Below are 26319 nucleotides of genomic sequence, written 5' to 3'. Positions count from 1 at the left end.
GATGCAAATTTTTGAAAAGTGACCTCATGGCCTTAGTTTGTTGTGTTTAAACTATCCTTCAGTCCCCTTAAGTGCTAAGAGTTCTTATTCCCATGACCCCCCCCCCCCCCCCAGGACAGGATGCATTTTCAGATCAAACCACCCAGTTAATTCATGTCCTGTGTATCTAGCGCTGTTATCTCCCTGCATGACAAATCTTTTGAATGAAGATCAACGTAATGCCGTGAGTGAGCTGAGAGGAGTGTCAATGTTTGTCTCACTATTATCAAGTACTTTATTATCCTCGTATTTGGAGAAAAGTGGCTGTATTTCTCTTCCTGTAATTCATGTCCTGTGTATCCAGCGTTGTTATCTCCCTGCATGGCAAATCTTCTGAATGAAGATCAACGTAATGACGTGAGTGAGCTGAGAGGAGTGTCAATGTTTGTCTCACTATTATCAAGTACTTTATTATCCTCGTATTTGGAGAAAGGTGGCTGTATTTCTCTTCCTGTTATTCATGCTTTGCACCACCATAACCATCTTCCTTCTCTAATATACCTCAATAATAAAGTTGGTTTGCAGAAATGCAAGGTGAAAGAAAATAATTCATGAGTACGAGGCAAATTGAGATTTTTGAAAAAGGAACCATTGAGTCATTAGCCTGGTTCTAATATTACACCCAGTTCTGGCTTTTGAAGAGCCAAGTTTTGTCATGAGTTCTGTAACTTGCTGAAGATGTTTCAGAGTGAGGATGCCTACTCTGGTATCCTCTTCATATACACATTGTGCACCATTTCTCCTCAAGACTGTAAGATCTAACAAATGTTGGAAGAAATGTTTTGTTTGCATGTCATTGCTATTGTGACAATAGCTGGCCGAACCTAAAATCCTGTTATGTTCAATATCCTGCTTAATGAGTGAACCCTGCGAAGGCTCTTTATTGACCTGTTACATTTGGAGTGTGCTGAGTAAAGGTTTCGGAAGAAAGAAAAAATGGTAGATGCTCCCTTACCTATTCTGGAAAGTCTCTTGAATTTGGTTAGCATTGGGGTGGGAGATTTGGAGGTGAGTTCTATTTCCAACCCATTCTATTAGGTACATTTTCCTTGGGGAAAAAATACTTTCTAATTTCCTGTCATTCTTAGTAAAGTTTGCATTTATTCTGGATCTGTTCTGAATTATTGAAGCTGATCCGAGGAATTTGGCTTTTGAGCTTAATCCCGTGTTATCACGCTTTGATGCATGTGACTGGTTCAATCCCTGTCTTAAAAACCATCAGAAGTGTTATAAAACTTCCCAATAATACTGAATTGTTTCTTGTCATGTGCACCAGGATGCAGTGAAAAACTTTATTTGGCATGCTATCCAAGAAAATCGACCCATACTCAAGTACAGCAGGTGTAAAACAAAAGTGCAGGATATGGTGTAACTGTAAGTTAAAAAGTGCAAGGTATGGTGTTATGTTACGAGTCCAAGAGCAATAAGAATTCACCAAGACAAAAAGTTGCTTTTAATTTTCTTTAACATAAAAACAGGATCAAACTTTAACTTATTACTATTAATAACTTAACCTAACTTAACCCCCTTCTAATTCTAAGCGCACGTGTATCTAATGTGTATGTGTTTGGTAAAGTTCTTTGATTCACAGTCCAATCTCACTTCTCACTCCTCCAAGTTCACTGGTATCAGGCACTTCTTTTACTGTACACAGAATTTAACATTTATGAATTTTCACCAGGCTCTAGAGAAAAGGTAAATGGTTACTGCTCAGGAAGGTTTTAGTTGGTTTCAGAGAGAGATTTGTTGCTCGTTGGATGCACAAAAACAGATTTCCCATGATCAGTACTTCAGAGTCTTGCCGAAGAAACTTGCCCCATCATGGGTTTTCCAAATGATAGCCTCTTCTTCCAGGTCACCACAGAGTTCCTCTTGATTCCCTTATTTCAGGTAAATCACTCTAAACAGCCATTTCCTCTTGTAAGGACCACAAGCTGAACTCAGAACTCACAACCCGTCTTCAAATGGGGATTCAAGCAACTTCCAAAAGCCACTGCAGAAGTCAGTTCTCTCTCTCTCTCTTTCTTTTCAGCAAAGAATCTTGTTTGGTCTTTTTCTCTCTCTCTTCTTGCAAACTACATGATCCCTCTTACAACAGCAAACTGCAACCAGACAGATTGCTGGCACTGGAATCAGTTTCTAAGCCTGGCCATCTATTACTTTAAAGACAATAATCCATTTACTCCACAGTATCAGTATAATTAGCACCTACTTGTGAAATCTCCATAGGCATTCTTCAAAGTTTCTGCTGTAACTATGGACATGAAGTCTCCTTATGCATAGCTCTTGCATTGTATGAGATATCTTTTGTGAAGTGTTACTGTCTTTGTTTGTGGTGACCTACACTAAACCCTCCACAATCTATCTATTTTAATGACATATTAGTATATAAATAAAATATGATATACCTCGACACAGTTATTAAGACAAAGTACAGGTTGTAGAGAAAAGTGCAGTTGAACTGTGAAGGGGCACGATCTTTTGAGAAATCCATTCAAGAATCTGATAACACCAGGAAACCAACTGTCCTTGAACCTAAATGTTTGTGATTCTCCTGTCTGGCATAAGGGGGAGTAAATAATGTGAGTGGGGTTGGAAGGTCCTTCAATTTTGAGTTACTTTCCCAAAGCAGAGGGAGGTGTTGACAAAGTCAATGGAGGGGAGGTTAGTTTGCATGACGGCTTAAGCTGTGTTCAGAACTCTCCACAGTTTCTTACAAACTTGGGCATTGCAGAACCTTTACCAAGCTGTGATATAACTGGATAAGATGCCTTCTGTGGTCCATCTATAAAAATTGGTTGGGGATACATCACATTTCTTTTCGGAAATAAAAGTTGTTGAAGCACTTTCTTGGTCATGGCATCAATGTGGATGGGCCAGGGCAGATTGTTGGTGATGTTCACTTCTTCGAACGAAGCTTTTCATTATCTCCACATCAGCACCAGGGTCGTATGCTCCCCTCCCCGATGTTTTCCCATTCTCCATTACCGAGGTGAGGGAATTGGAACCAAAGAGGGTTTCCTGGTCAATTACATTTTGCTGCCATTGGATTGGGGAAGAGGTTATTGTCCTGATACCAAGGTACCAGGCTTTCCATCTCTTTCCTGTACACCAGGTGAAATTTTGTGGGTATCAGTCAAGCAAGAGCGGTGTTAAAAGTGGTGGTCCTGTTGCTCCAAATCCAGCATTCAAATTTGTATGTGCTCCTCTGCCAGTTCTGTGAATCACTTTCATATCCTTGGCTGAAAGCTTGCTTGACAAAGAATGGATTTGAGACTTTTTTTGGTCAGTTTATTCATCATCTTAACCAGCTCAGTCAGTAAGGAAGTATATATCATCCCAAAGCACTTTTCATACTGACATGAAGAATAAATGCTATACAAGATTTAATATTTCAAATTGATTTAAAGATCTTGGATTTAACCATCTTGGGATGTTTAGTTGTTACCATGTGCACTGATCACCATGGCAATGCCATGGATCTATGACCTATCATGTTCATCCCCCATTCTTGAGGTTTATTTAAGTTGTAGAGCTCTTGAAATGGTTCTTTGTGTACATGTGTTGTATTTTTCTGGTTCAATTGGAAGGTTGTGCCCTCCTAGCAACTGAATTATTTTCTGACTTCCATCAAAGCAGACATACTCTTGTCTCTATGACTGCAGGGTAAAATCTCAGTTTGCATTGGAATCCAAGCAGTCTCTTTCTAAATATCTACTGTATCAGCACATGAAGGGAAACAAGTGCTCTGAATGGAGAGCAAATAGCCATTTTTCTCTCTTCATTTGAGAGCAGAGAAATAATAGGCAGGCTACATGAAGTCTTGACAGCAAAGACAATATAAACTTCTTTCAACTTTCAAACCATTATCAATCAAGAATGGATAAGGGTAGCTACAAAGAGTTAGTGGTCCTGGGTTAAGTCATTAAAACTTGCAGATCTAAGTGGCTCCTTGACTTACACTTTATTCTGAAGAGTTTTATTACTGTTCAACACTGTGCTATTAACACCAATGCTTTTAACACAGATCTCTTCTAAAACCAATAGATATGAAAAATCATAAGGGGAACATTTGTAACTCAAGTTCAAAGTTTGTCAGCTACTCTATGGCCATTTCAGAAAGAGAGATTAACGCAATGCTACATCTGTTGAATTTGTGTTGAGAGCAGGATGTGATATTGAGGCCAATTGTTTGATTTGTCACATATGCACTTAGTGACTATGCTCCCTATGCCTGTTCAGATCCTTTTTAGAAGTACCTTGTCCTTTCAGGCTGATGAAATATAGGGGTTTTGCCTTGAAGACTTGAGCTTCAGACTGTGCTTTCCGTAGAGATGCTTTTCTATTCCTGACTGTTGAAACTGATGAGGTGAGGGAAGAGGAATCAAGGAGAGTTCCTTCAAATCTCATGGCATAGATCTGGATGTGAAGGAGACTGGAAGATTGCTTTGTTTTTATTTCTACAGTCACAAATGTCTAAATTGATTGAATGGAGTGAGTTACTATCAATCCTAGGTGTCACAGCATCTGGAAATACTGAGATCAAATTATGTTTGACAGCCCCAAGAACCATTGACTGGAATACATTTTTAACTTCTCCCTGCAAGGCCAGCTCAGTTGCCCATCAATAAGTTTTGCATGGAATTCAGTCACTGGGTTGATGGCCTCAGTCAGATGTAGAGGGTAAGTGGCCAGTGCAATTGCATTTGCCCGTGGACATTTTGTTGGCTTCTGCAGTAGAAATTTCTGTAATCTCTTTAAGTATTTCAAAAAGAACAAGATTCCAACTTGTTAAAGTTACTTTTCAGGGGTCACAGAATTATCTGGCAGTAATTCTAATGACTCCATGTTGAAGGTTTGGATGCTGGAATGAATTGGTTCCCATATTTTCTGGAGAGTTTGGTGATTTGCATCGAATAAGTGCATATGTTTTAACATTGTCTCACTTGAAGAGCATCTGGAAGAGCAGGATATCTCAGATGGTGAGCTTGTTGTTGAGCCCTATTCCCATCACAACGTACCTTTTGGCATTTCTTTAATTTACCTTCATGAAGATCATGAACAGTTTTACATTGTTTCTAACACATTGAAATGTTTAAGTTGTTTTACCTTTTGTAATTCTGCTATGATTCCTTTTAAATATTTTATTTGGAAGATCTAAAAACGAAGATTTTTCATATTACCAACATGCTTTTTGAAACCCCACACACTATGAACTTTATTTAACTCATGTTGTGAATGGGCAATCACTAGCTGTAGAAGTGATAATTCCTGGTTTCAGCAAGAAACTGGAAATGTCCCATGAAAACCAGACAGCTTCATAGCTCATAAAGCTGGGAAAGCAGTTTAATGTGCAGAAATGTTTACAGCCTGAACAATTATAACCAGCTGCAGATTTAAAAGAAAATAATTTCTAAGATAAATGGTCTCAATTCAACTTCATTTTAAACAAAATTTAAATCACAAAATTAAGTTCAAATCAGAATTGTATTTCATTCATCTAGCAATGCCTTCTACATAACATATGATTAACACATAAAACTACATATTTTTGCAAGTTTAATGAAAGATTCCTTAGTTTTTGTTTCAACATGCACCATGACATGATGCTTTCAGATGTAGTTACTGAACTTTATCTTTACATGCTTTCTCAAGCCTCAATCATAGTTTAACTTGAAATAGTGCTGTAGATTTTCAGTTAGCATTCTACATACCTCTTCAAATTCCCCTTTTATGAATCTACTCTTAAGTATAAAGATTTGAACCTTTCTGATTCATCTTATTAATAATCTTGATCAAGGTCTCAAAAGTGAAATGTTGATTATGTAACTTTATCTTTGCTCTACGAAGTACGCTGTTTGACCTACTGAGTTTCTCCAGCATTGTGTTTTTACTTCAATATTTATGTTTTAATCTTGATATTCCTTTCTCGTCTCTATGTTGTCTTAAATGTTTTCTTTTTGCCTCAATGACCAAAAATGAATTAAACTGAACTTTATCTTTTGTTAGACTTAGCCTTCCCCAAAAATGTACTTGAATCATCAGTTAAAAATGATCTGCTTTAATACATTTTGAAAATGAATCTTCCCAACTGCAGTGCAACATTGTTGATTTAATCTGTTCTTTGACATATGTCATTTTTGTCGCTATATGAGCTTCTTCCAAAGTTACAATGCTGGAACGTATTTTCTTCATCTGGGTTTGAGAGGCTCCACAGTGGCACACTGTTGCACTTCACTGGATTAATCCCTTCAGTATGGTAATATTTGAGCTTGCTTTTGCATATCTCATGGAGACATCATGTACATTCTGAAGGAAATTTTGTAGGTCTGGAATTGCAGATAAGTGAAAGATTAGTAGGGCTTTTCATTATTGAAACATCCAAAATATTTTAAAGCTGAATACTGCATTGTGAAGAAGTTCTGCAAATTATTTTCATTACTGACCATTCAAAGCAGATCAATTGTTTGCAATTGTCAATTTAGGCAAATCACATTGAGAAGTTGAGAAATTCGGTTACTCCCATTTTCAGTTATTGGAATTCAAGCAACTGGCAAAAATAAACCAAATAAATTAAAAAAATAAAATAATAAGTCAAATATGTAAGCTTAAATTTGTAAAAAGTAAATATTCTCTGAAGAAACACATAAATCTTTGGTGAAGAGGGGAGTAAATATTCAACCAGCGGAGTGCTTTGGTCGTGCTTTGCCCATTGTAGCTGTTTGAACATGTCACCCACCAGCTGAATGAGATTTGCCTAAGTTGACAATTACAAAGAACTGATCTGCTTTGAATGGTCAGTGATGAACTTCTTCACATTGCAGTATGTTAATATTCAGCTTTAAGATTAATAAAGTTGTATGTTACAGCAATTACATCATCCAGGATAAAGAGCTGGTCGATGCTGCTCGCTGTTGGAGTGATGCTCTTAAAGATTAAAGAGTCTCCTATCCCTGCTTAATAAGAGTTGCCCTGGTCAGAGGTTTATCTGTCTACTTGGGGGAGGTGGGGCTTAATTATCTATAATGTTATTGTTCATCTTTTGGACAGCTCCGTGGAGGAGGAAGGATCCTGCAAATGCAATGACAGTTAAATGTTTTCAAAGAATGTGACTGAAAATAAATAAAATGCTTTAAGGTTTATATATTCATGCAAGTGAAGTTTGTTCAATGTAAGTACAGTACTCTATTTTTGTCTTTTAATCTGTTTATTCTTAATACAGGTGAATTAGTTAGCCATTGTAAGAGTCTTTGGCTTGGCTTTGCGGATGAAGATTTAGGGAGTGGTAATGTCCACGTCAGCTGCAGGCTCGTTTGTGGCTGACAAGTCCGATGCGGGACAGGCAAACATGGTTGCAGTGGTTGCAAGGGAAAATTGGTGGGTTGGGGTTGGGTATTGGGGTTTTCCTCCTTTGTCTTTTGTCAGTGAGGTGGGCTCTGCGGTCTTCTTCAAAGGAGGTTGCTGCCCGCCGAACTGTGAGGCGCCAAGATGCACGGTTTGAGGTGATATCAGCCCACTGGCGGTGGTCAATGTGGCAGGCACCAAGAGATTTCTTTAGGCAGTCCTTGTACCTCTTCTTTGGTGCACCTCTGTCTCAGTGGCCAGTGGAGAGCTCGCCATATAACACGATCTTGGGAAGGCGATTGTCCTCCATTCTGGAGATGTGACCTACCCAGCGCAGTTGGATCTTCAGCAGCGTGGATTCGATACTGTCGGCCTCTGCCATCTCGAGTACTTCGATGTTGGAGATGAAATCGCTCCAATGAATGTTGAGGATGGACCGTAGGTGATGCCGGTAGAGGACCCATGATTCGGAGCCGAACAGGAGTGTGGGTATGACAACGGCTCTGTATACGCTAATATTTGTGAGGTTATTTTTCCAGACTCTTTTGTGTAGTTTTCCAAAGGTGCTATTTGCCTTGGCGAGTCTGTTGTCTATCTTGTTGTAAGAGTAAACCTCAAGCAACCATTAAATACACTTATCTGGCATCTTCCAATCCCCATAGTGGTTGGATATTAGGGGTTTTACTGTATTATGAAATTGAGACAGCCTTGCTTTAAGAAATCATCATTATGGTTTCCTCCCTTTTAAAAAGAGTGAAAGTCAAACCTGGTCGATTAAGATGAATGCTTCCATATTGTTCGCATGTTGTCACTTCAGAAATGAAAAAGGATTATGAAAGAGAACAGGTCTTCAGATGATGATAACCCCTCCACATGAGGTGTAGGTCATCATGTCCTCTTCTGTGAGTGTTTCTGTAACTTTGAGGTGGTAGCATCCTCAAAGTCACTTGTCATGGGATCTGCGCTTACAATTTGGTTTTGAATGCACTGAAGGGGTTGTGGATTGAGGTGATTGTGGAATTTATAAAACATTAAAACATTAAAAAACAAAGGTGAGAAATCAGACTGCTCAAACTACAGAGGAATCACGCTGCTCTCCATTGCAGGCAAAATCTTCGCTAGGATTCTCCTAAATAGAACAATACCTAGTGTCGTCGAGAATGTTCTCCCAGAATCACAGTGCGGCTTTCGTGCAAACAGAGGAACTACTGACATGGTCTTTACCCTCAGACAGCTCCAAGAAAAGTGCAGAGAACAAAACAAAGGACTCTACATTACCTTTGTTGACCTCACCAAAGCCTTCGACAACGTGAGCAGGAAAGGGCTTTGGCAAATACTAGAGCGCCTCGGATGCCCCCCAAAGTTCCTCAACATTGTTATCCAACTGCACGAAAACCAACAAGGTCGGGTCAGATACAGCAATGAGCTCTCTGAACCCTTCTCCATTAAAAATGGCGTGAGGCAAGGCTGCGTTCTCGCACCAACCCTCTTTTCAATCTTCTTCAGCATGATGCTGAAACAAGCCATGAAAGACCTCAACAATGAAGATGCTGTTTACATCCGGTACCGCACGGATGGCAGTCTCTTCAATCTGAGGCGCCTGCAAGCTCACACCAAGACACAAGAGCAACTTGTCCGTGAACTACTCTTTGCAGACGATGCCACTTTAGTTGCCCATTCAGAGCCAGCTCTTCAGCGCTTGACGTCCTGTTTTGCGGAAACTGCCAAAATGTTTGGCCTGGAAGTCAGCCTGAAGAAAACGGAGGTCCTCCATCAGCCAGCTACCCACCATGACTACCACATCTCCATCGGGCACACAAAACTCAAAACGGTCAACCAGTTTACCTATCTCGGCTGCACCATTTAATCGGATGCAAGGATCGACAACGAGATAGACAACAGACTCGCCAAGGCAAATAATGCCTTTGGAAGACCACACAAAAGAGTCTGGAAAAACAACCAACTGAAAAACCTCACAAAGATTAGCATATACAGAGCCGTTGTCATACCCACTCTCCTGTTCGGCTCCGAATCATGGGTCCTCTACCGGCATCACCTACGGCTCCTAGAACACTTCCACCAGCGTTGTCTCCGCTCCATCCTCAACATTCATTGGAGCGACTTCATCCCTAACATCGAAGTACTCTAGATGGCAGAGGCCGACAGCATCGAATCCACGCTGCTGAAGATCCAACTGCGTTGGGTAGGTCACGTCTCCAGAATGGAGGAGCATCGCCTTCCCAAGATCGTGTTATATGGCGAGCTCTCCACTGGCCACCGAGACAGAGGTGCACCAAAGAAGAGGTACAAGGACTGCCTAAAGAAATCTCTTGGTGCCTGCCACATTGACCACCGCCAGTGGGCTGATATCGCCTCAAACCGTGCATCTTGGCGCCTCACAGTTCGGCGGTCAGCAACCTCCTTTGAAGTAGACCGCAGAGCCCACCTCACTGACAAAAGACAAAGGAGGAAAAACCCAACACCCAACCCCAACCAACCAATTTTTCCTTGCAACCGCTGCAACCGTGTCTGCCTGTCCCGCATCGGACTTGTCAGCCACAGCTGACGTGGACATTACCCCTCCATAAATCTTCATCCGCGAAGCCAAGCCAAAGAAATGCAAATCACAGTGAGCAGACTTGAAATCAAATATTCTGTGCCCAGAGGTGCTGATTACATTTAGAAATTTTGATTTGAATAAAATTCTGTCAAAATTTTGTCCCATGAGGCTCATTTCTAGGTCAATGGACTTTAATAGAGCAGGATTTAAAGAGACAAAGTGGTTGAATTGCAGTTGGTGGACTTGAAAGACCACCTGGCTTAGGTCTTGATAGTGCAGGTAACTCCTGAAATTAAATGTTTTAAGAATGGTGTACAACAGATATTGTTGATCTCTGAATGATCAGTTTCACGTCCCTGTGTTCTGAAGGGATAAGGAGTGAGAGCAAGATTTTGAGAAGAACATGGTTGGGTCACTTGGTGGGAGATTTAATCTGGAAATATGTGAGCTGATATGTTTTTGGGAGAATGAATACAGGGAAAATGCAGAGGCATTGTGTTTTGCCAAACAATGCTGGGTCTGGCCCATCATCTAGATTTCTTGTCTGTGGTCTTTATGATATATGAGCAGTGTCTAGGCCTCCGATCCCAAGGCCCAACCAACAGAACACCCTCATGGTATATTTACAGCTAACTGGTGTCAAAGGAATTTGAAGTATTTTTTAACATCTCTGAATTTCAGAGAGTTTGAATAAATGTGAATATTTTAAAATAAAAACTTAAAAATGAATTTAATGTTATTCCTTTAATTTACTTTAAACATAATTTTACTGCCAGATAATACTGAAAAGTAACTTTAGCAAGTGTGGAATCTCATTCTTTCAGAAATACTTAAAGAGACGACAGAAATTTCTACTGCAGAAGCTGACAAAATGTCTATGAGAAAACACAATTGCAACTAGCTACAAAATCTGGTGATCACTTACTCTCCATATCTGACTGAGGCTCTCTACCCAGTGATTGAATTCCATGCAAAACATATTGATGGTCAACTGATCCTGGCCTTGCAGGCAGAAGCTGAAATGCATCTTAGTTAATGGCTCTTGGTGCTGTCAAATAAAATTTATTTAAAAACAATTGAGGAGAAAAGTGAAAGTAGATCATTAAGCCACCATCTTCCTCTCAACCTTTTTAACTTGGGATAGAAAAGCCTATTCAAATACATAATGTCCTTCACACATGTCCACTGGAATCTGTACAGCTTGTCCTTGACATCTAGGTTTTAGTATGTGGTTGACTAAGTTTAATCCAAGAAGGATAAACTCCTGTGGTTTGCTACTGAACTGTAACCAGAGGTGAGCACTATCTGGCACACCATTTTTAAAGAAGTAGAAATTATGACTCATGTGGACAAAGAAATGAAAATCAGAGGAAATGTATTGCCTTCTCTAATCCAATATCTCCCCTTTTACAAAATTTATCTTTACATATTATAAGAGTCTGAATCAGTTTTTATGGAAACCCTGATTATTCCTATCTTAAGTGAGACATCAAGTTGATGCTGATTTCAGTTCAAGTTTGGGTTCATCAATATGGAAAATTCTGAGATACCCCGTTAATTGTTTGAGGTAGTGAAGAAGTAATTATACTCTAGATAAAGTCATCTAATCCCTGATTTGAAGTTACAATAAAGGTTCCTAACTAGAAATGTTGACTGACCATTGGTGTCCATGGATGCTGAGTCTATCTACCTTCCCTTTGTTCATCTGATTTAAGGAGCTCATTAAATTATGTTTAAAAGTGTTTGATTAAATGTATCAAGCTCCACAATTCATGAAACTTTAAAAAAAAATCATTATTAAATTGAAACAGATTCATATCTTAAATATGAGGCAAGCTGCTTCTGAACGTCTTTAGTTTTGTGGGCAATGAAAATGTTTATAATTGTAGAATCTCAAAAGGAAAACTTTTATGACCAAATTTAATCACTTACTTGGCCTTTTCACAAACAAGCAGTGGCATATTGATAGTCATAAAACCAGGGATAGTGTTGTAAAGTATTTAAAGTGCATACTAATTCCACTACTTGTTATCCTGTGTGAGACCGCAGGGAATTGTTGCGGAGAGGTCTGTGGTATTTTAAAACACTTGGATATAATTGTCAGAGTACTTCAGTTACATATGGTTACATATATCTTTGATGGCCCCTTAATCAGACAAAAGTATCAGTATTGTTTACACTGAAAATTCTATTGTATATTAAATTCTGTGCAGCAAAGTTCTTGCTCACACTCTTGGGAAGCTCAAGCCCACAGAGTGATTTTATATTGAAATATTAAATGTCAAGCTTGAAACATTGCATTTGTAGTGCCAGAACTAAGCAGAGGTTCCAAACCACAATTTAAATCTGTCTTTTAAAATTTTGCTCTATGTATATAATTTACTTTGAAGTTCAACAGTTTCCTTTCTAAATGTATAATTAGTAAGGAAAAGCTTTGTATTTTGTGTGGGTGGTACGAGTGCTGCAAGGTTCATATTCTCATGTCAAAGTTATCCTCCTGATTTCTAGAGACAGTTAACAAGAATATTTTAATCTCTAGTATTTCACAGAACAATGAACTCTGATATGCTTATGATAGTTTAAACGATTATGTTTTATTAAAAAAATCAAATCCAAGGAGAAATAGAGGAGGACAAATGACTCCTTGTAACCATATAGCCATTTACGGAGTGGAAACAGGCCACGTTGGCCTTTCAAGTCCGCACCCAGTTCACTAGAACAACTCCACTAGCTCAAACCTCCCACTCACCGCCAATAACTCTCCAACCCCCTCACCTCCATGTACACATCTAACCTCCTCTTAAATGACAGAAGGGACCCTGCTGCAACTACCTCATTTGGAAGATCATTCCATTCTGCCACCACTCGCTGAGTGAAAAAGCCACCTCTAATATTTTTCCTAAAGTGTTGCCCCCTTACCCTTAACTAATGGTCTCTTGTTCCAACCTCCTCTGCCCTCAGGGGAAAGAGTCTGTTTATGTCTAGTCTAGCTATTCCTTTCATAATTTTAAATACCTCTATTAAGTCCCCTCTCAGTCGTCTATGTTCCAATGAATAAAGTCCCAGTCTCCTTAATCTCTCCCTGTAAGATGCTGTAAGCCAGGCAACATCCTTGTAAACCTTCTCTGCACCCTCTCCACCTTATCTATATTCCTTCTATAATTTGGAGACCAGAACTGAGCACAGTACTCCAAACCTGGCCTCACCAATGCCTTAAACAGCTGCAGCGTCACCTCCCAGCTCCTATACTCTATACTATGATTTATGAAGGCCAGCATACCATATGCCTTCTTAACCACCCTGTCTACATGGGAATCCACCTTCAGTGAACTCTTTGTTCCCAGGTCCCTTTGCTCCTCTGCGTGCCTCAATGCCCTCCCCTTAACTGTATATGTCCTATTCTGGTTATTTTTACCGAAATGCAACACCTCACACTTGTCTACATTGAATTCCATCTGCCATCTTTCAGCCCACTCTTCCAAACAAACTAAATCCTTCTGTAATCCAAGAAAATCTACCTCACTATTCACCACTCCCCCTATTTTTGTATCATTTGCTTACCCAGTTAACCACACCCTCCTCTAAATCATTAATATAAATGTTAAACAACATGGGACCCAGCCCCGATCCCTAAGTGAGCCAGCATTCTTCAGATCCTGACTGATCTGCACAATGGGTCAATAACTTTTAGTTCCTGTTTTGTATGGTAAGTTACTTAACTCAACGTTAAATATACTTAATGGCTCATATCAGTACCTCTCTGGAATGGAAAATTCCAAAGATTCATAATGCTCCGAGAGAAGAATTTCCACTTATGAAGTAGCCAACCACTTTTCCTTAGACTTTGATCCAGGGAAAATATCTGCCCAGCTTCTAACATATCCAACATTCAGAATCTTGTATGTTTTAGTGAGATCACTCTTCATTCTTGTATGTCCTTCTCAATTATTTATCAAACAACAACTCCTCATCCTCAGAATCAGACCAGTGAGCCTTCTGAGCACTACCTGAAAGTCAACTATATCCTTTCTTAAATAAGAAGAACTTAACTGTGCATTATTCCTGATGTGTTCTGATAAATGGACTTCACTTGCTGTCTGCGTCCATCCTGTAATAAAGGCCAACATTTCAAGATTCAAAATACCTTTACATATATTACACAAAATTGCCTTCTGCCTGTTGTAAGGAAGATTAAAAAGTCACCATTAGTATCGTCCGGCGCCCCTTAAGAAAGAGAGAAAGAGAAGCAAAGGAGAATCCCTTTAGAAGAGGGCTTTCCAAACTTTTTAGCTTTTTGTGGAGCGCTTAGAAATTGCAGAACTTGAAAAGTCAATTACAGTTTAAAAGACCTGGTAGATACACAAACTTAGTAAAAAAGTAAATAAACTCATCATTCTCAATGTTGAAATCATGTGTTCCCTCTAATTTATATTTAATGGGATGAATGAAATTGTTTCTTGTCCTCACAGATCTTCTTAATGTTGGGCACAAAATTAGGTAGTTGTATCCTTATGCCTGTCCGCCCTCTGATGTCACAATGTTGGGGGATATCCGCTCAGTAGTTGATCTAGGCGGCCACTGACAAGAGAATACCAGTCCGCTGCTGATGTCACCTCCTCTGCCACGCCAGAATCGCCAGCCATTTTTTGACGTATGCGGTGGGTGAGGGTCTGTCTTCCCACCGACATCACAATGGGAGGGGTATGTTCATCCAGTGATGACTAGCTGTGTGCAGACAAGTGGGCCACTGATTGACAGGCGAGGAGGATGGGAACAACCCCCACTGAGCATCACAATGAGGGCTTTGCCCACTTATTAGCTGTGTGGGCAGTCTGCAGTGGCGTCACAATTGCCCCCTCCAATCCCCTCTCATCTGTGTAATTGACCCGGCAATGATTGACAGGTGAAGTGAGTGGACACACCCCCCCACCCCACATCAAGCCCATCCACCTGCCTCTGTCACAATAGGGCTGCGGCCTAGTGATTGGCTGTATGCGTGTAGATAAGACGCCCTCCTCCCTATCATTCCACCTGATAATTGGTCTTGTACTCCACCACCAGACCCTTTGATGGACAGACCGAGACTGGGTGGTGATTGGAGCAGGTGATGGGTATTGTGCAAATAAGTGGCCATTATATGGCCATTAGCGGCCATCCCTCCGCTGCTGCCATCTTGTCTTTCACCGGAAACAAATTGAATTAAAGACAGAGGTTAAAAAAAATTTAAAGAAACACAGGAAGATTGTTATTACGTCTTGTCATTTCTTCCACAGAATCCCAGGGTACTGCAGAACCCATTTTGGAAAACCTTGCCCGTGGATCTACCTCCAGCCCTGCCACATCCTAAGCTTCCACACTAATTCCTCTTCGATTAATCAGAAACCCGAACTCCAGATCCATACCTCCAATGCAAAGAATATAGAACACAACAGCACAGTACAGGCCCTTGGGCCTCTAGGTTGTGCCGATCCATATCTTCCTTTAAAAAAAATACTAAACCCTCCGTATCCTGTAACCCTCTATTTTTCTTCGATCCATTTGCCTGTCTCTTAAATGTCCCTAATGTTTCAGCCTCCACCACCATTGCTGGGAAGGCATTCCAGGCATCCACAACTCTCTGTGTTTTAAAAATAACACCCCTGATGTCTCCCCTTAACTTCCCCCCTTTACTTTGTACATATGTCCTCAGGTGTTTGCTATTCCTGCCCAAGGCAAAAGGCACTGGCTGTCCACCCTATCTACGTCTCTATTAATCTTGTCGACCTCTATTAAATCTCTCATCCTTCTATGCTCCAAAGAGAAAAGACCCACCTCTGCTAATCTTACCTCATAAGACTTTTTTCCCAATCCAGGCAACATTCTGGTAAATCTCCTCTGCACCCTCTCTGTAACTTCTATAATTAGGAACCTTTCAGCTCCTGAGGCCCTTCAGAATCTTTCTTGGATTGAGGACCCTCTCCAGTCCTGCTTCCCATGATCCAGTCTCCAGCAGCCCATGTGGGTCCCACAACTATAAATTGCCTACAGCCTGTGAACCCCTCGCTTGCTCCACTGCTGTGGGCACTGACCTGAAGGGTCGTCTCCTTTGCTTTTCCTTTTCAATGGGGAGTGTTCTAGTTTCTGGTCTCCTGTGTCAGTCCACTGCTCCCCAGAGTCTGCAACCCCTCAAGGCCCCTGCCCAGCACAGGCACCGCCATCTTAACCTCAAATCTCCACAGTGGCAGGATTTTACTTGCAAACACCGTCAGCTCCTTTAACAGGCCATTTAAAACCTGTATGGAGCCACTGATATTAAAACTTGATGGCTGAACTCTTTGAAGAAGCACTGTCTCTGTTCTCCACTCCCCTGGGTCTGCACTAGTAGCAGCGCTGATGTTACAGCACAGCTGCCATTTTCCACTGCCTTTAATTTTCCTTCTGACTTGCTTGTTGCAGTTGCAGGTTAACTTTGTATGCACCTTGGATAAGGATGCACAAATCTCTCCAATAACAGAATGTAATAGCCTTACACCATTCAAATGAGCAGCTTTTCAATTCGTCAGACCAAAGTGAGACATTTACACATATATTCCATCTGCAACCTTTTGGCCCTCACATCACAACTATTTTACTTGCATTTGGAGACACTCTGTGTTTACTTCCCATCTTTTTTGTAGCACCAGCAAATCTGAATGGTTTAGTCATACTGCCAGCCTGTAATATACAGTAGTTAGGAACGATGAGGCTCCAGCAATAATCCCTGAGGCACAACACTGGTCATACTTTGACAACCTGAAAATGACTTGAATACCCTTGCAATCTGTTTACTTTAGTTAAAATATTACCCTCAAATTCATGACCTCTTAATTTGTGCAGCAGGCCTAATTACTGGCACCTTATCAAATTGCCTTTGGTCATTCAAACATATTGCTTATATCAGCTCTACTTAATCTGCCCAACTACTTTCATCATCTAAGAACACAAAACATTTGTCCAACATATTTTCTTCTCAAATCATGTTGACTTTACCTCATGATAGTATGTCTTTTCTAAGTGCTGAGAAACACTTCATTAATAATGGATTCTAATATTTTCTCGACATCTGTTAGCCTAAGTGCCCATTTTCTCTGTCTCCCTTTTCTTTTTATTAAAATTTAGACATTTTGCACGGTAACAGGCCCTTTTGAACCACGAGCCCGTGCCGTCCAATTACACCTAATTGACCTACAACCCTGTATGTTTTGAATGGTGGGAGGAAACCAGATCCCCTGAAGAAAACCCACGCAGACACGGGGAGAACGTACAAACTCCTGACAGACAGTGCGGGATTTTGAACGTCGGCCCCAATCGATGGCACCGCAACATCATTGTGCTAACCATGCCATCCCACTTCTTGAAGAGCAGTTTCTTTCAAATCTACTGGGGTTTTTCCAGAATTTAAGAAATGTTTAGATTGACACACAATGACGATAGGACAGAGATTGGTAGTAATGGTAAAATGGCTCACAAATATCATGACTCTTACATTCAGCCTGGGTTGAGACTTAGGCCCTGTTGAACTTAATTAAGGTAAGCATATAGCATCCACAGGGAAAGAAGAAGGGATGGGGAGGAACAGTGGTAGAGCCTGTAGAATGGTTGCTTCACAGAGTCAGATAAATGGGTTCAAGTCATATCAATGATTGTCATCTGATTGTACAAGTACAACCCAACATAACAGCGTTCTCCGGTCCTCGGTGCAAAACATGCAGACACACAATACATATGCAGGACCAAGAATTTCATCTATACAAATAAATAAATATTGTTTTGTCCATATGAGAGTCTCGGATGATTAGTGTGAGCAGTTCCTTTGGTCATTTAGCATTCTCAATGCCTGGTGGTGCTGGCTCTGATACTCCTGATGGGAGCAGCACTTGAAAGATGCTGTGTGCAGGTTGGAAGTGGTCCTCAATAATTTTGCACGCCCTCTTCAATCACGTCGAATGGGGGGATGGAAACTTGAGTGATCCTCCTCTCTGCCACTCTTATAGTCCTGTGGGTTGACCTCCAATCCATTTTTCCGCAGCAACCATATCATATTGTGATGCAGCCGGCCAGGACACTCTCAATAGAGCTCCTATTAGAAGGTATATGGTGGCTGGTGGCCTTGCTTGCTTCAGTCTTCTCAGGAAGTGCAGTCACTTTTGTGCCTTCCTGACAAGTGAGGAGATGTTGAGTGTCCACGATAGGTTACTAGTTAAGTAAACTCCAAGAACTTGGTGCTCTTCTCTCTCTCTACTACAGGGTTGTTGATGGGTAGTGGAGAGTGGTCATTCCTGGTCCTCCTGAATTCTATCCTCGATCTCTTTTTTTCTTGTCCACATTGAGACTCGCACCATTTCATGAGATTTTCCACCTCTTCTCTGTAGTGCAACTTATCATTGTTGACGATGAGATCAACTAGTATTGTGTCATCTGGAAACTCGATGACATTGTTGGAGCTGGAGCTGGCAATGCAGCTGTGGATCAGTAGTGTAAACAGGAGTGGGCTGAGCACACAGCATTGAGGTGCTCCAACACTCATCAAGACAGTGCTCAATGTTCTGCTACCAACCCAGACAGACAGTGGTCTTTCCATTAGGAAGTCCAAAATCCAGTTACAGAGAGTATCAAGTCCCAGCGAGGACAGCTTCTTCACCAGCTTATGGGGAATGATCGTATTAAATGCTCAGCTGAAGTCAATGTCCAGCAGCCGCGAATATGAGGCGTTGTTCTCCAGGTGGGCCGGGACGGAGTGAAATGATACAGCTATACCATTGTCTGTGGAATGGTTTCTTCTATAGGTGAATTTAAATTGGTCTAGCATCTCTGGGATGCAGAACCCATTTAAATTCTATTTTCTGGGAGGCTAGGCAATTGGCCTATCATCCCTATCATTACAGTATCACTGGCTCTCCACTCAGCTCTGGATCACCTCAAAAACAGCAACTCATACATACAGCTGCTCTTCATAGTCTACAGCTCAACCTTCAATACCACCATTCCGTCAATACTGGTCAAGGAGCTCCAAACCCATAGCCTCTATACCCCCCTCAACAACTGGATCCTTGACTTCCTCATCAGAATTCCACAATCAGTATAAATTGGAAACAACATCTCCTCCTTACTCACTATCAACACAGGTGCCCCTCAAGGATGTGTGCTTAGCTCACTGCTCTATTCACTATACCTGCATGACAGTGTGGCCACGCATAATTCCAGTGCTATCTACAAATTTGCTGATGACACCACGATTGTCGGCAGAATCACAACCGGCAAAGAGAAAGTCTAGAGGTGGAAGATAGATCAGCTCATTGAGTGGTGTCACACCAACAACCATCCGCACAACCTCAGCAAAACTAAAGAGATGATTGTGGACTTCAAGAGAATTTGATCCACTCCTCATCAAGGCCTCAGTAGTGGAGAGAGTCAATAATTTCAAATTCCTGGGTGTCAACATCTCCAAGGATCTATCCTGGAGCATCCACATCGATGTAATCATGAAGTAGGCTCGCCATTGGCTATACTCAGTGAGGTGTCTCAGGAGATTTGATATGTCACTGAAGACTCTCAAAAACTTCCATAGCTATTCCATGGAGTGCATTCTGGTGGGTTGCATCACCCTCTGGTATGGAGGTGCCAATGCTCAGGACAAGAAAAAACTCCAGAAGGTTGTTAACTTGGCCTGCGACATCACGGGCACCAGTCTTCACTCCATTAAGAACATCTACAAGATATGCTATCTTAAGAAAGCAGCCTCCTTCTTCAAGGACCCTCACCATGCTCTCCTCACTCTGCTACCATCAGGAAAAAGGTACAGGAGGCTAAAGACGAGCACTCAGCGGAACAAGGACAGCTTCTTCCCCACTGCCATCAGATTCCTGAATGATCAATGAACCAAAGACCTACCTCACTTTGACTTTTCATGCACTGGTTTATTTGAATGTTTGCATTGTGACGCTGCCACAAAACAATGAATTTTGTGACTTGTTCATGACAATAAATTCTGATTCTGATTCTTTGATGGGTTCCATCACCAGACACTCAAAGCATTTCATAATGGTGGAGGTTAGTGCCACAGGGTGGTAATCATTGAGGCCTGTTATTGTCATCCATTTGGGTACGGGGAAGATGGCGTCTGTCTTGAACCCTGTGAGAATGATGGACTACTGCATTAAGGTGTTGAAGATGCCCTTGAAGAACTCCGTTAATTCATCTGCACAGTTCTTCTGTACCCGACAGGTATGTTGTCTGGTCCCTCTACCTTGTGTAGGTTCACCTTCGATAGGGTTCTCCTCACTTTATCTTCGGCTCTGCAGGGGGCCCGTTCATCAAGGAGACACAGCTTTCTTTAGCGTCATCCTATTTTACTCATCAAACTGTGCATAGAAGATGTTCAGTCTGTACGGAAGGGAGGCATCACTTTCCTTAACTTGTGAAGTGTCAGTTGATGAAGTAGACAAAGACGATGTGGTCAAACAATAATCATGGCTTTTATTAGCAGAAACTCATGGTGCAATCATTATGGTACAATAGGTGCATATACAGTTATACCCAAGGGGTGTGTCCTTAACAGTAGAGATAATGCACAGCCAATGTTAGTAGAGCAAGGCTCACCAGAGGGGAGTCAGGCAGCTTGGCAGACATTCACCCCAACTTGTAAGGTTGACTTGTGTCCATTATAATCTTGAACCCTTGCCACGTGCGTCTCATGTCGCTGGTGTCACATTGTTGTCTGCGGATCTTCTGTGTGCATATCCATGGTTTGCCTTCTGAGTTGCATGGGAGATTTCAGCCCTGGCTGATGTTAGTGCCATCCTACACCCTGTCCTGAATGCAGCATCTCAAGTTCTGAGAAGGAACTGGGCTTCTGCATCCAACCATGGTTTCTGATTAGTCATGGTTTTGAAGCATTTGATCTCAGGGACATCCTCATTGTTCTTGCTGATGTAGCCAGTCACTGACCTCATGTATTCTTCTATGCTTATACAACCATTGTAGGTGGCCGTCTCCCTGAAAGAGCTCCAGTCCATGGTCTCAAAGCAGTCTTATAGTATTGCTGTGACTCACCCCCTGGCCATATCCTGATCTCTCTGTGAATGACTTAGTTGGCTTTGCCAGTGGACTGTAGAACGGGGTTAGCAGGACAGATATGTGATCTGTGTAACCAAGGAGGACTGAGGTTCAGCTATGTATGCACCAGGGTGTTCTCTACTCTGGTGGTGAAGTTCATGTTGTTGAAACTATGGTAAGACAGTTTTCACGTTAGCATGACTGAAGCCACCAGTAACAATCATGGCACCATTAAAGTGCTTCAAAAATGGCACTGTAAAACTCGTTCATGGCTTCACCCTCATGAACTGAAGGCAGAATATGAACTGCGGTAATCAGCATGGTCGAGAATTCCCTGGGCAGGTAGACTCTCTTTTTCTCTCTCTCTCTGCTGAGCAGAAAGTCAGCACTCACAACATTGGTGCACCAGTTCTCATTGATGTCAATGCACAATTCCCCTCCTCGAGTCCTGCCAGAAGCAGTAGTGCCTCTGTCTGCCCTGAAGGAGATAGGCCATCCAGATGGATTGCTGCATCTGGAACCTTGTTGTCTGTGTGGAAGTTGCACGTTCTCCTGGGGGATTTCCTCCAGGTGTTCTGGTTTTTTCCTACATCCCAAATACATATGGGTTAATAGGTTGAATGGCCTCTGTATATTGTCCCCTAGTGAATAGGTAGGTAGATGAATATGTGTTAATGTGTATGTGGGGAGCGAAAAAAAAGGCTGAATGTAAATGGGTGACCTGGTAGAGCTGTATCTCTCTAACCTGGAAAATATGAAATAGAAAATAAAAAGTAATGTTGACATTTATATTGCTCTTGTGGGAGTACATAAAGTTGACTGAATCTACACACTGCCAGTCTTTAATTGCTGCTATGGCTTTCATTCATTGGTTCTTAAAATTACATACAGTAAAATTACAATGCCATTCATCACATCAAATATTTCAAATGATTTTCTGATTTTCTCTGATAATAATAACAAATTTATTGTTATACACATTGTACAATGTACATATGCACTGAAATTCTTTGCTGCAGCTGAACAGGTACCTCATGATTTAAAAAAAACAACCACAGTAGTATACATTCAATTAAAACAAGATATTAAGTTTAAAAAAAAGATAGGTCGATATCTCTACTGGGTGTCGCACGGTTAGTGTAGCAGTTAGAGTAATGCTATTTCAGCACATGATCTGGATTCGAATTCATGTCTGCTTGGGTTTTTGCCCAGGTGCTTTTGTTTCCTTCCACCTTCCAAAACATAAGGGGTTGTAGGTTAATTTCGGTGTAATTGGGAGGCTCGAGTTTAAATGGCTGGAATCAGCTTCTACTTTGCGGTAAATAAAATTTTAATGTAAAATATTCAATAATTGTAATGCAAGAAAAATGTGCCATTATAATATTGCCGACAGTCATTTTTGTGCTGTTGGGGCAGTCCATGATTAGTGTACTGGGGGAAGATTCAACAGCCTGATTGCAGAAAGAAATTATTCTTGAGCCTATAGAGGCGCTGGCCTTCTGAAAGTAACAGTGAGAAGAGGTTGTGACCAGCGTGATGGGAGTGAGAGCAACATAGATTTATTTTAACATAATATCAATATCCTTTGTTCAATTTAAAAAAATAGAAATCTCTGAAACGAAGGTTATTATTGTTGATATTTTCTCCCTCAATTCTTAGTCATGTCTGGCTTTTCAAGCCACTCTATTCATACAGACAAGTGACAGGGTGAGGTCTTATTTTTATTAATGAACTAATGTAAGTCTGCATCTGGATCTATCTATCCTCGTTTCCTTGCCATAAACTTAGTTTGAGAACTGAACACGAGTTTCACACTATGTGTACAAGGAACCTCTATTTAATACATTAAAATAGTTGTTGAAAAGCCTGATTAAGATCATAAGGCTTATCCTGACAGTCATGGCCATAGGCATACCTACCACTGTACAGGCTCTTTGTTTTGAACTTTGAGTTCCTCTGATCCAGAAAAAATGAATGCAACAAACTGACAATAGCTTAGAGTTAAGCCACATTTCTCTCTTTGTAAATTAAAGTATTTTGAATACTTAAATTCACGTCTGCCAATTATTCTGATAAAGCTCATCTTGGCACCCATGGCATTATTTTAAATCAACATTAACAAGGCAGACTATTAGATTGTTATTTGTGGGAATACCCTAGGCATAAATTGTCACTTTTCACACATTAATAGAATTGCACTTCAAAAAGTAACTTGTTTTGCTAAAACCTATGCTTTTTACTACCTTTGGAGTCAAATGTCTTTGCAATCTAAGCATTGTGAATTGCCCTGAGCTGTTTGAGGAGGTCCCAAATTGATTGACACCATGGATCAGTGCTGTAACTATGTTCAGTGTTGTACTCTCTGGTCTCAGTTTCAGACCAACATTCTTTCTTGTCCTCTTGCGGGTTCCCATATCTGCCAAAATTTAGCCTTGCAGGTGTAATACTTGTAGCCACCTCTACAACCCAAAAAAGAGTTATAGAGAAATGTTGGTCTTTAATCAATGAATCTTATAATTATGGGAAGTGGTTCCGGGAGATATGTTTTAATTGGTGAAAATATTGGTCCAAGAGTGCCTTAGGGGTATAGAGACACAGGTGCAAAAACAAAAATCTCTCAGTAAAAGCAGGAGTCAACTGTAATGACAGATACCAGAAATAGGTAGTAAATTGCCCTACTCCAGATTGTCAATTTTCAACAGCTCAGCATTTTTATGGATGTCACCAAAGGAATTAATAGGCTCCGAAATATTTTGGGATGACAGTCGCATAAGACATATTTTATTTTGAGCATTACCATATTACTAAATCTGTTCCAATATTGCTAATTTAGCTAAAAAGATGGTATTTGTAAATTGATTCAGTCCACCACAGAAAAATTCTGATCTGAATGGGATGAAACTAGAATTTTGTTCTGTTTGAATCTACCAAGTTCATGCTCTGTCCTTCAATTTATACTTGCTCTTTATTGCACCAATTTCAGAGGAATGGACCTTCCCTAATTTTTCAGGTGGTTTTGGCAAAAAAAATTGTTCATTAGGGGACTGATTTTAAATAAATCTCTCTCTCTCTCTCTCTGTCTGTCTCTCTCCTCTCTTGCCGACCCTCCTCTTTCTCTGCATCTTGCATGGTCACACTAATTTTATCCACCAAATCTTTCCTCTCCCTCTGTTCACTTATCTCTGCATTAACCACGACTTCTCTGGTTTCTGCTAGCCTTCTCTCTGTCCTCCCTCCTTTATTAACACCTGCTCCCCCTGCCAGTCTTTATTCTGACACCTTCCTGTTCTTTGCTTACTCCTTGAAGAAGGGCTTAGGCCAGAAACTTCGGCAATATATATTTACCTCCTACGGATGGTGCAAGTTCCTCCAGCACTTCATCCAATGTTTTCATTGATATTGCATCCATTTTACACACTTTCCCCTCTCTTATTCACTATCCATATTAAGGAAGAAGTATTCATGATTTGCGCTTGTACCAGCCACACATGGATCCACAAGGTTTACAGCTCTTATAACTTGTACTGGCCCCTTGTGAGTGCTGAATTACTATCTGCTAGAAAGGATAAAATAGGTAGGTGGTCATCATTTTTACGTCTTAGAAAATAAAAATAATTCGAACTACATGAAAATGAAAAAAAAACTGCTGATGTTGGAAATCTGAAATAGGAACAGAAAATGCTGGGAATTCTCACCAGATCAGGCAGGATCTGTAGGAAGAGAAATAAATGTCAGGTTCTCATTATTGCTTTCAACTCCTTGGACAAGACAAAGGATCACTCAGCCATGATCCTGGTCCTGAAGGCCGTGTTGCATAAGGAGGTTAGATCAGGACAGTGTGTTCACTGGCAGAGGAACTCAAATATATAAAAACAACACCTGGATGTTGTAATGGTTTGCAATCATGATGAAATTTTACTCCAGGAGACAGGGAGGGAAGGGTGAAAAATTAGGAGAGAAAACTGACAAGAAAATCCCTGGAAAAGTAAGGTAAATACTTCAATCATTGAAACATATTTACCAATTTTTTAAAAACTCAACAGTTCAAACCTGCATTGAAACCAAGATAAGCGAATGGAATAATTCAATAGCAGTAAAATAATTGTTATATTGTCTTAAATAATTGCCTATCTGAAACTAAAGGTAATTTATAATACAGCTGTAGAATCAGGAAGTGAATTTGATTCACATTAGTTATAATGGAGGCATATCCTTAAACTGGAGTCACAACCTGAACTGGCATCAGAGCAAAATTAAGTCAAACTCCCTGAAGGTGGGAATCTCTCTTGGTTTGCACTCTGTTAATAACTTTTGATTTATGAAGTAAAATTCAACTTTGGCACGCAGCCTAAACCAGTTTGCATCAAATCCTCTACTTTAAATAATATCCCAAAAAATTACTTCACAAGTATTGCTCAGCTCCAAAGTAAAACAAAAAGTCACTCTCTTCTGTTGTTTGACTTCCTGCTTATCATTCACTCTCTTTTATTTGTCTGCTTCTATTAGTTTGTTTTCCTCTTTGAAGTGTAATTTATAAATAATACTTTTATTATAATAAATCTATCATTTTCAGTTTTGCGCCCTTTAGTGGAATGGGGCTGAAAGATAAACAGCGAAGTTTGCAGAGTGCAAATATTTGCACAGGGCATAACGGCTTGGGGGTGCATCCTACGCACTAGAGAATTGTATTAACCCTTCGCATCAGTGGTTTGCTACCTTTTTCTTTCCACTCACGTACCACTTTAAGTATTCCCTATGCTATAGGTGTTCCATGATTAGTAAGAGATTGCTTAAGGTGGTATGTAGGAGGTAAGAAAAAGTTTGAAAACCACTGTTTTAATCTTACCTAATTGACGTAATGTGCACGGTTTCAGAACTCCAAATGAAATAGACCAATGACAATTTTTCTCAAGCAAAGTATTTCAGAAACAATTGGGTCTAGAACAGTGATTCTCAACCTTCCCTTTCCACTCACATACCACCTTAAGCAATCCCTTACTAATCATAGAGCACCAATGGCATGGGGATATCTTAAGTGGAAAGCGGAACATGAGTGGAAAGAAAACCACTGCTCCACATTAAATATATTACAGTAGAATTCCAAAAATTCAGAAGCCAGAAATGTAGACTATCTGAGAATCCAGATTTCTAAAAAACTCAGACTTTTTAATTTTAGTGGGTTTTTGTGTGCATACCTGCATGCGTAAACCACAGATGCATACCAGCATTTTCATTTTTCTTTAAAACTGTTCATTTTGATAAATGAAGCATTCTGTATTTGCTCATGAATAAACTATCAAAAT

General features: G+C 40.5%; 1 protein-coding gene and 1 long non-coding RNA gene across 3 annotated transcripts in view; one reads left to right on the top strand and one right to left on the bottom strand.

The window, feature by feature from the left end:
• The window catches only part of LOC138763805 (metalloprotease TIKI2-like), a 445092-nt gene that overhangs the window by 375245 nt on the left and 43528 nt on the right, over window positions 1–26319 (top strand).
• On the bottom strand, window positions 6078–19893 carry LOC138763806 (uncharacterized). Of its 2 annotated transcripts, none has more exons than XR_011357826.1 (4): window positions 19853–19893; window positions 13994–14051; window positions 10869–10991; window positions 6078–6368 (listed from the first exon to the last, which is right to left on the bottom strand). It is a non-coding gene; the product is annotated as an uncharacterized lncRNA (long non-coding RNA). The 2 variants fall into 2 exon arrangements; XR_011357827.1 differs by lacking the exon at window positions 19853–19893 and adding an exon at window positions 14147–14287.

Source organism: Narcine bancroftii, chromosome 5, assembly GCF_036971445.1.
Source record: "Narcine bancroftii isolate sNarBan1 chromosome 5, sNarBan1.hap1, whole genome shotgun sequence".
NCBI lineage: Eukaryota > Metazoa > Chordata > Chondrichthyes > Torpediniformes > Narcinidae > Narcine > Narcine bancroftii.
The sequence above is the reverse complement of the archived record's forward strand: the minus strand, read 5'-3'. Positions and strand labels throughout refer to the sequence as shown.